Source organism: Sorghum bicolor, chromosome 3 (genome assembly GCF_000003195.3).
Source record: "Sorghum bicolor cultivar BTx623 chromosome 3, Sorghum_bicolor_NCBIv3, whole genome shotgun sequence".
Taxonomy (NCBI): Eukaryota; Viridiplantae; Streptophyta; class Magnoliopsida; order Poales; family Poaceae; genus Sorghum; species Sorghum bicolor.
Genome location: NC_012872.2, coordinates 55,095,533 through 55,105,148, shown reverse-complemented (window position 1 = coordinate 55,105,148; position 9,616 = coordinate 55,095,533). Strand labels below are relative to the sequence as shown.

General features: G+C 46.1%; 1 pseudogene; it reads left to right on the top strand.

Annotated features, from left to right (window-relative positions):
• LOC8054362 lies at positions 1,371-8,608 on the top strand (annotated as a pseudogene).

Below are 9,616 nucleotides of genomic sequence, written 5' to 3'. Positions count from 1 at the left end.
TCCTCTTTCATCCCAAAAAAAAATTTGGGTATTGGTCCATCATTCTGCATAATAGAACTAAACACTATGCAAATTTTTTTTGGCAAAAAGGTAACTATTCTCCATTTTAGATTTTGAACTTAAGAGACCAAAAAAGCCTCAAGAGGCCCTAATGATGGCAATAAATTCTACATTTTACATGGAAGTAAAAAGAACCCTGAAATTTTTGGCATTTTGTATTTCATCATTCCGAAGTAGTTGACATTTTACATTTTGCATTCTATGGAGAACTAAACACACCCATAATCCAGGTAGTACAAAAAAAAACACAAAGTAAAGGGTAAACAAAAAATATACAAATGCACATATACTGAAGAGGCTCAATGGGGACGGTGGTGCTCCACCTGCCGTGCGAGAGGGCCGTGGGCGCGGCGGTTGCCGCTGCTAGACTGACTGGTGATGGCAGATGATTCACTGCTGGTTAATAACCAAAGATATCTGTCCAATTCGCAAGGAACCGCAAGGAAGCAGTCAAATCTTTGTCAAGCACACTCAATAATCCAGAAGAAATGAAAACTGCATCATATATTACCTCAAGACTCAAGAGCATTTCAGCGAACACATGGTGGCTGGTGCCGGGCACCGCCGGCGTGCGCTCGTGCGCCTGAGCCACAGAGGTGGCACGCCGCCGGCCTGCCCGGGTGGAGCGCGCAGAGGAGGCCGCTTTTTTTGATTGTCGGAGGAAGCTGGGAGGGAGCAGGAGGGGCGGTGGGGGGTGGGCGTGGCAAGCATCCGGCGTGTGCAGGTAGGATCGGATGGCCAGGAATAGGAAACTGTGGATGGATAGGAAACTGTGAGGGGGTGAAACGGTAGATGAACAGTGGAGCTTCACCACGTTTAGAGGACTTTTTTGAACTAAAAACACGCCTTTGATCTGCCTGTCCCGCGTGTTTGAAGTTTTATCGATGAATCGATGAAACAAAGACCGTACTCCGTACGTGGACCTTCGTCTGTAGCCCAGGCGGGCTCAATCAAAAAACGAGACTGAAAATGCTTGGCCTCCTAGAAACGACAGGGCGGCACGGCAGTCCGTTAATTGACGATTCCCCTCTCTCCCATTCCCACGCGAAAACAGGTCACCTAGAAGCAACAAGCCGCCCAGCCCGGTCCAGCATTGCAGCGCCAGGCCCAGCCAGGGGGGCGAGGTGTCTCGCAAGGAGCAAAGCTCCCCGGCGGCGCGGCTGACGGCTCTGACCGTCTGTCACGACTAGTCACGACCGGCAGGCGACCCCTTCCCTTCCCCCCCTCCCGTCTCGCCCCGTCCCAACGCGTCACCCCTACAAAAACCCCACCTTCCGCCTCAACGCTCTCCCATTGTCAAGCGGGTGTCAGCTCCGCATTGTGGTGGTAAAGGGGGGAGGAGGAGGGATAGCGAGATGGACGCGGCGGGGGACATCCAGAAGGTGGCGAGTATGCGACGGGGAGGCAGCGTCTCCATGTGGCGGCGCGGCGACGACGTGTTCTCGCGGTCGTCCAGGGAGGAGGACGACGAGGAGGCGCTCCGCTGGGCCGCACTGGAGAAGCTGCCCACCTACGACCGCGTCCGCCGCGCCATCGTGCCGCTCGACCTCGGGGCCGACGGAGCCGAGGCGCCCGGCCGGAAGGGGCTCGTGGACGTCGACGTGCTCAGCCTCGGCCCGCGCGACAGGCGGGCGCTGCTGGAGCGCCTCGTCCACGTCGCCGACGAGGACAACGAGCGATTCTTGCTCAAGCTCAAGGACCGCGTCGACAGGTATACCTTCTCGCCCGCTCAAGGATCAAGAATCGCTCGCCGGCGGGTGTCTGACGATTTCCGCGCGCGCGCGTGTTTGTTTGCTGCAGGGTCGGGATTGACATGCCCACGATCGAGGTGCGGTTCCAGAACCTTGGGGCGGAGGCGGAGGTGCGCGTCGGCAGCAGCGGCCTGCCCACCGTCCTCAACTCCGTCGTCAACACGGTCGAGGTACGTAGGCCAGCCATTCCACCCGTTACTTCCGATAGTGAAAGACGATCAATTTTGAGCTTTGGTTGGTGCGCCTCTTTGTTCGACGCAGGAAGCGGCGAACGCGCTGCACATACTGCCCAGTAGGAAGCAGATCATGCCCATTCTCCACGACGTCAGCGGAATCATCAAGCCTCGCAGGTAGTGAGTAAAACAATCGCTCTTTTATATTTTTTTTTCTTTTTGTCCTCAAGAAAGTCAAACTATTTTCCAATTTCCATCTACAAATTCGATGAGTTACTAGAGTAATTCTATATTCCTGTTGGTTTGGCTTGTGTTGGTGAATCGATTAGTAATTAATCTCCTAAAGAGAGAAGGAGTTAAGGATTGGATTTCTTGGCTTCTTCGATCAGTCAACCTCACGTCCTTTACGTTTATGCAGGTTGACACTTCTGCTAGGTCCGCCTGGATCAGGCAAGACCACTTTCTTGCTGGCCTTGGCCGGAAGGCTTGGCAAAGACCTCAAGGTAGTACAAAGTCAAAATGTATCCTTGTGTATTTCTTTGCAAATATTGCACCTCGCAAGAAACCAGTCTGCATTATCTCGTTCATCGCATTTCGTCGGCATTTATTTTAGTTTGTTGTGAACTTCTGCACAAAACTGGGCATTCAAGAAACAGGGCATCTTTCATAGGCAACTGATGCATGCTTTGTACGAACTACTCTAATGAAATGTCCAGTGCCTAATGTTATGGTGAAACACGGTGCAGTTTTCAGGCAAAGTGACCTATAATGGTCATGAGATGACAGAGTTTGTTCCAGAGAGGACGGCAGCGTACATCAGCCAGCATGACCTCCACATAGGAGAGATGACTGTGAGGGAGACGCTTGCATTCTCTGCACGTTGCCAGGGTGTCGGCTCCCGTTTTGGTACACTTCTGAGCAACTTTATTCACGCGATACATGCATATGCATTCGTTCGGCTTGCTTACCATGTAGAATTTACACTATTCATTGATATGCTTATTGGATTTTGCTTCTTTCCTTTATGTTGTTAGAGATGTTGACTGAGCTGTCAAGGCGAGAGAAGGCGGCCAGTATCAAACCCGATGCTGATATTGATGCATTCATGAAGGCATGCAATCCTGACTAAATCCAGTAGATTTTTTTAATCATAGATTATGTTTCCTTGAATAATTGACCAATCATAATCAAAACTGAGTATTGTTTTCCTGCTTAATTTAATTAGGCGTCTGCAATGGGTGGGCAAGATGCCAATGTGGTCACTGACTATATTCTAAAGGTACACTGCAACTTTTAGCCTCAAGTCTAGAAATTTAGATCAGACTTACTCAAATTTGTCTTAACTATGTACACCCCACTTGCTGCAGATATTAGGACTAGAGATATGTGCAGACACAATGGTAGGGGATGAGATGCTCAGGGGCATATCTGGTGGACAACGGAAGCGTGTTACAACTGGTAAAACTGTCTTTCATAACCATAATAGGTCAACAACATTGGCTTTGCTGAAGTTCTTTCTGAATTATATCATTTGGATGTTTCATGCAGGTGAGATGCTGGTTGGGCCATCGAGGGCACTTTTCATGGACGAGATCTCAACTGGGCTTGATAGTTCCACTACATTCCAAATTGTGAATTCACTCAGGCAGTCCATTCACATCCTCGGTGGCACAGCTGTTATCTCCCTACTGCAGCCAGCACCTGAGACATATAACTTGTTCGATGACATCATACTCCTCTCAGATGGTCAGGTTGTCTACCAGGGCCCCCGAGAGGAAGTGCTTGAGTTTTTTGAGTCAGTAGGTTTCAGATGCCCTGAGAGGAAAGGTGTTGCTGACTTCCTGCAAGAAGTATGTATTGTGCCACCGTATCGCAGTATACATAAATGCATAAAGTTCTTGTTATCTTATCTCTTTGAAATGCTGGGCAGGTGACTTCGAAAAAAGATCAGAAACAGTACTGGGCGAGACTTGATGCGCCCTACAGGTTTGTGTCTGTGAAGGAATTTGCAACTGCATTTAAGTCATTCCACACGGGGAGAGCTATAGCAAATGAGCTTGCTGTTCCGTTCGACAAGAGCAAAAGCCACCCAGCCGCACTAACCACCACAAGGTACGGCGTGAGTGGCAAGGAGCTGCTCAAAGCAAACATAGACCGCGAGATCCTTCTCATGAAGAGGAACTCTTTTGTCTACATATTCAGAACCTTCCAGGTAACTCACAAGTCCAACCAGTATGATCGATTTGCATGTAAGGAAAAAATAACTAAAACATAACTAACTCCTTGGTGCTCTGGAATTACAGCTGGTGCTGATGTCAATCATTGTAATGACTCTCTTCTTCCGTACGAAGATGAAGCATGACACAATAACTGACGGCGGTATCTACCTGGGTGCAGTCTTCTTTGGTGTGCTTTTGACCATGTTCAATGGCTTCTCTGAGCTGGCGTTAACTGTCTTCAAGCTGCCTGTATTCTTCAAGCAGAGGGATCTCCTTTTCTTTCCAGCATGGTCCTACACTATACCCTCATGGATCCTCAAGATACCCATCACATTTATCGAGGTTGGCGGTTATGTATTCTTGACATACTATGTCATTGGGTTCGACCCAAATGTCAGCAGGTGAGATTTTCCGATTGTTTAAATGTTTATCCTTAGCCATTCTTATTACGCTGGTAATGTACTATGAATGTTCTGACAGTAATAGTTGCCCCCAGGTTCTTCAAGCAGTATCTAATTCTGTTAGCAGTCAATCAGATGGCAGCAGCACTCTTCCGGTTTATTGGTGGGGCATCGAGGAACATGATTGTTTCTAATGTCTTCGCATCGTTCATGTTGCTGGTTGTCATGGTGTTGGGAGGATTTATTCTACAAAAAGGTTAGAACTCATCTTTCTCTCTTTGTAATTCTTTGCAATGTAGCCTCTTCTTAAATCAATGCTTGTCTGTATTTCGTCTTGCAGATAAAATTAAGAAATGGTGGATCTGGGGCTACTGGATCTCCCCAATGATGTATGCACAAAATGCCATTTCAGTGAATGAGATGTTGGGTCACAGCTGGGACAAAATATTGAATAGCACTGCCTCCAACGAGACCCTAGGTGTGCAAAGCCTCAAGTCTCGTGGAGTATTCACAGAAGCAAAGTGGTACTGGATTGGCTTTGGTGCTATGGTTGGGTTCACCATACTCTTCAATGCTCTCTTCACTCTTGCCCTTACATACCTTAAGCGTGAGTTACTCCCAAATTGATTTTCTCATTGTTCTCTGATTTCAGTCTATTTGAACCTGTGAAGTGCGAATGATTCCATCTTATTAATTTCCAGCATATGGCAACTCCTGGCCATCTGTATCTGAAGAGGAGCTGCAGGAGAAGCATGCCAACATCAAAGGGGAGGTTCTGGATGGCAATCACTTGGTATCAGCAAGCACTCATCAATCAACAGGGGTCAACACTGAAACTGATTCAGCAATCATGGAAGATGATTCTGTCTCGACAAAAAAGGGAATGATCCTCCCATTTGACCCGCTCTCGCTTACCTTTGACAACATCAAATACTCTGTTGACATGCCACAGGTGAAATATAGAAAGTTGATCTCTTACACAACAAATACGATTTCAACACTTTTTTGTAACCCTGGTCATGAAATTAAATTCAGGAAATGAAAGCACAAGGTGTACAAGAAGATCGTTTGGAGCTCCTCAAAGGTGTCAGTGGGTCTTTTAGGCCTGGTGTGCTGACAGCACTGATGGGCGTCAGTGGTGCAGGAAAAACTACTTTGATGGATGTGTTAGCTGGGAGAAAGACAGGCGGGTACATTGAAGGAGACATCCGCATTTCAGGATACCCAAAGAAACAAGAGACCTTTGCACGTGTATCAGGATACTGTGAACAAAATGATATCCACTCGCCGCAGGTGACAGTCTATGAATCCTTGCTTTTCTCAGCATGGCTCCGGCTTCCCAAGGACGTCGATTCGAACAAAAGAAAGGTTAGTTCCACAAAATAGTTGCAATTTCCACTCATGGAATGATACACTTGGTAGATAGTTGCTCACCATTATATGTGCAGATCTTCATTGAGGAGGTGATGGAGCTTGTGGAGCTCACACCACTGAGAAATGCTTTGGTTGGACTTCCTGGAGTGAATGGTCTGTCAACTGAGCAGCGGAAAAGGCTTACCATTGCTGTGGAACTTGTTGCAAATCCATCAATCATCTTTATGGATGAGCCAACCTCAGGGCTTGATGCCCGAGCAGCTGCAATTGTGATGCGGACGGTGAGGAACACTGTTGATACCGGTAGAACTGTGGTCTGCACGATACATCAGCCTAGCATTGACATATTTGAAGCATTTGATGAGGTGAGTGAGATTTCACATAGGATTACTTGTTTTGCTGTGGCTGGTTTTCCCATCCTTGAACTATCCCAACCAAAAAGTTGGAATTCTCCTAGTGTTTTTAAATAGTAGTAAAACACTATCACTCGTCATAGCACATGCGATTCTCACTAGGAGACATTTAGTAGGGAAAGTTTGTTCTAAATTTTGAATGATAAAACACTTGAAGAAGCCCACATCACTAGGAGAAGTAGAAAATTCTGGTTGTTTATGTTGCAACTTGCAAAGTCTAAAATGTTTGATCAATGCGTGCAGCTTTTCCTTATGAAGCGTGGTGGAGAAGAGATCTATGCTGGTCCACTTGGACATCATTCTTCAGATCTTATCAAGTATTTCGAGGTAAATATTATTAGAGGAATCTGACTATCCATCTACGAAATTTCTTGGAAATTACTGAGAATATCATGTGGTTTCATATTATCCAGGGGATCCAAGGGGTCAGCAAAATTAAAGATGGCTACAATCCAGCAACATGGATGCTGGAAGTGACCGCAACTTCTCAGGAACAGATTCTAGGTGTTGATTTCAGTGACATATACAAGAAATCTGAACTCTACCAGTAAGTAAATTACAATCCCTACTAGTCACTTACTTCATCTTTGAGAATACTTCCGTTTGGTAGATACTAATGCGCTTTGCACTTTTCAGTATTAACCAACCTTCCTTCTCCAGGGAATTTCTGCAGTAGATGATGTGTTGCTTGTTACATTTTGCAGGAGGAACAAGGTGTTGATAAAGGAATTAAGCCAACCGGTGCCAGGTTCAAGTGACCTGCATTTCGCTAGCACGTATGCACAGTCTTCCATTACACAATGTGTGGCTTGCCTGTGGAAACAGAACCTGTCATACTGGCGGAATCCTCCTTACAATACCGTTAGGTTCTTTTTCACTACCATCATTGCTCTCCTCCTTGGCACCATCTTTTGGGACCTAGGTGGCAAAGTGTAAGTCACGCCAAATTGTACCATTACTTATTGCAAATGTGGCTTGACCTTCAGTTTTTTATTCATGTTTTTCTTCTTAATCCAGGTCCACATCACAAGATTTGATGAATGCCTTGGGATCAATGTACTCTGCGGTTCTGTTCATCGGGATCATGAATTGTACCTCAGTTCAGCCAGTGGTGGCCGTGGAGCGGACAGTCTTTTACCGCGAAAGAGCTGCTGGCATGTACTCTGCTTTCCCTTATGCCTTTGGCCAGGTGAACGTTCCTCCTGGAATCAATTTCACACGTGGCTTTTTCTGCTGTTTGTTGCCTGTTGGCCCATATTCAGAGAGCAGGGCACTGAGCTGAGCAATTTATCTCCTCACAGGTTGTCATTGAGCTCCCATACGCATTGGTTCAGGATATTCTATACGGTGTCATAGTGTACTCCATGATCGGGTTTGAGTGGACAGCTGCCAAGTTCTTCTGGTACCTCTTCTTTGGGTACTTCACACTGCTCTACTTCACATTCTACGGCATGATGGCTGTCGGGCTGACACCTAACTATCACATCGCCTCGATCGTCTCCTCCGCATTCTACGCCATCTGGAACCTCTTCTCCGGGTTCATCATCCCCCGACCGGTAAGACCTCATCATGCCCCCTGCAACTTCTGTCTACCATTTCCAATGCAACAAGGCTCATTCCGGTTCTTCCCTCCGGCTACCTTCAGAAAACACCGATCTGGTGGAGGTGGTACTGCTGGATATGCCCTGTGGCATGGACGCTATACGGGCTGGTGGTGTCACAGTTCGGTGACATCATGACTCCGATGGACGACAACAACAGGACCGTGGTGGTGTCACAGTATGTCGAGGACTACTTTGGCTTCAAGCACAGCTGGCTGGGTTGGGTGGCCGCCGTGGTCGTGGCATTCGCGGTGCTCTTTGCGACCCTATTTGGCTTTGCCATCATGAAGCTCAACTTCCAGAAGAGATAATGACGATAGGAGCTGGGAAATCACCTCCTGGACAAGGGATTTTGCATTCGTTGTGTCGTGCAAGTAGATTTGATTGTGCATATTGGGAGAGTCCGCCAAATCTATGTATTCTTTGGTTAGTTAAATGGTATGTACTGGAAGTTATTGCAGCTTTTTTTAGAGGATATTGTGCTCCTTTTATGGGAGGATGATGTCGTAGTATTTTGTGAAGAATATTTCACACATCTAGTAAATTTTGTAAGCTTGTAGCTCCTTGCAAAGGATCAGTTAGAGAGGCAAGAAAATACCTCATGTGTTGCTGTTGACCTAAGCATTTACGTACTATTTTGATACTTGTAGGAGTATATGAGTACCAGAAGACTACAAGTACATGTGAAAGAATCATAAAAACCTGGTCTTGCTTTCATGTTTCTTTGGTTCCACATGCCCATTGAAATACTGTCACGATAACAAGTTTGGATGTGTGTTACACTATTATCAACAATGATTATTCTTGTGTGTGATGTTCACAAAATCAGTCTCAAGTCAAAACCAACAAATTGAATTTGCAAGCCCCACTACTATACCAAAACTTCCAAACAATCAAACTGTTGCTATAAGAAAACCTCGTCTTTTTTATCCAACTATCTGAAGTTCAAATATCAGAATGCTGGCAAACAATCCAAGTAGCCAATGCTCTGTGCATAAACACATATAGGAGTGCCAACATACATATCATAGATCAAATTTGCTAAGTAAGCAACATTGTCCTCACACAGCTATAATTGGATCATGGTTTCTCCCTTTCTCAGCTATAACTCCTACTCTCAATGGTACCATCCGCACCAGAATAATGTTCACCTGAACAACCCATTGGAGACCTGCACTTGAATCCACCCCAAGGCAGATGAATCCTTTCACAAACAACTGGCATGTCACAACTGGCATGTCGCGGCACCGTGTGGACTAACAATGGAGGCCAGCTTTCGCTTGATGGGGATTTTGAATTTTCCATGCGAGATCCGAACTCATGAAGGGTTTGCATCAACAGTTTGAACCTACATAAAGATTAAAACTGGGTTACACTGTTGCTCTCTGTTGACGGTAGATAACTACAACTTTTAACCGTCAACTAAACATGAAAAAGGACCTATTTGCAAGCACTCAGTAGATATAGGGTTATCACTAACAGAATTCCACGAGTTTTCGTGATTGTCTATTTCTGCAAGGGATTACCGGAATAATAACAAAAGAAGGTCCACATGTCAGATTTACATAGAGAGAAGACTGGAACGTCAACTCAGGAACAATCTAGAAGACTCCAGGAGCCACCA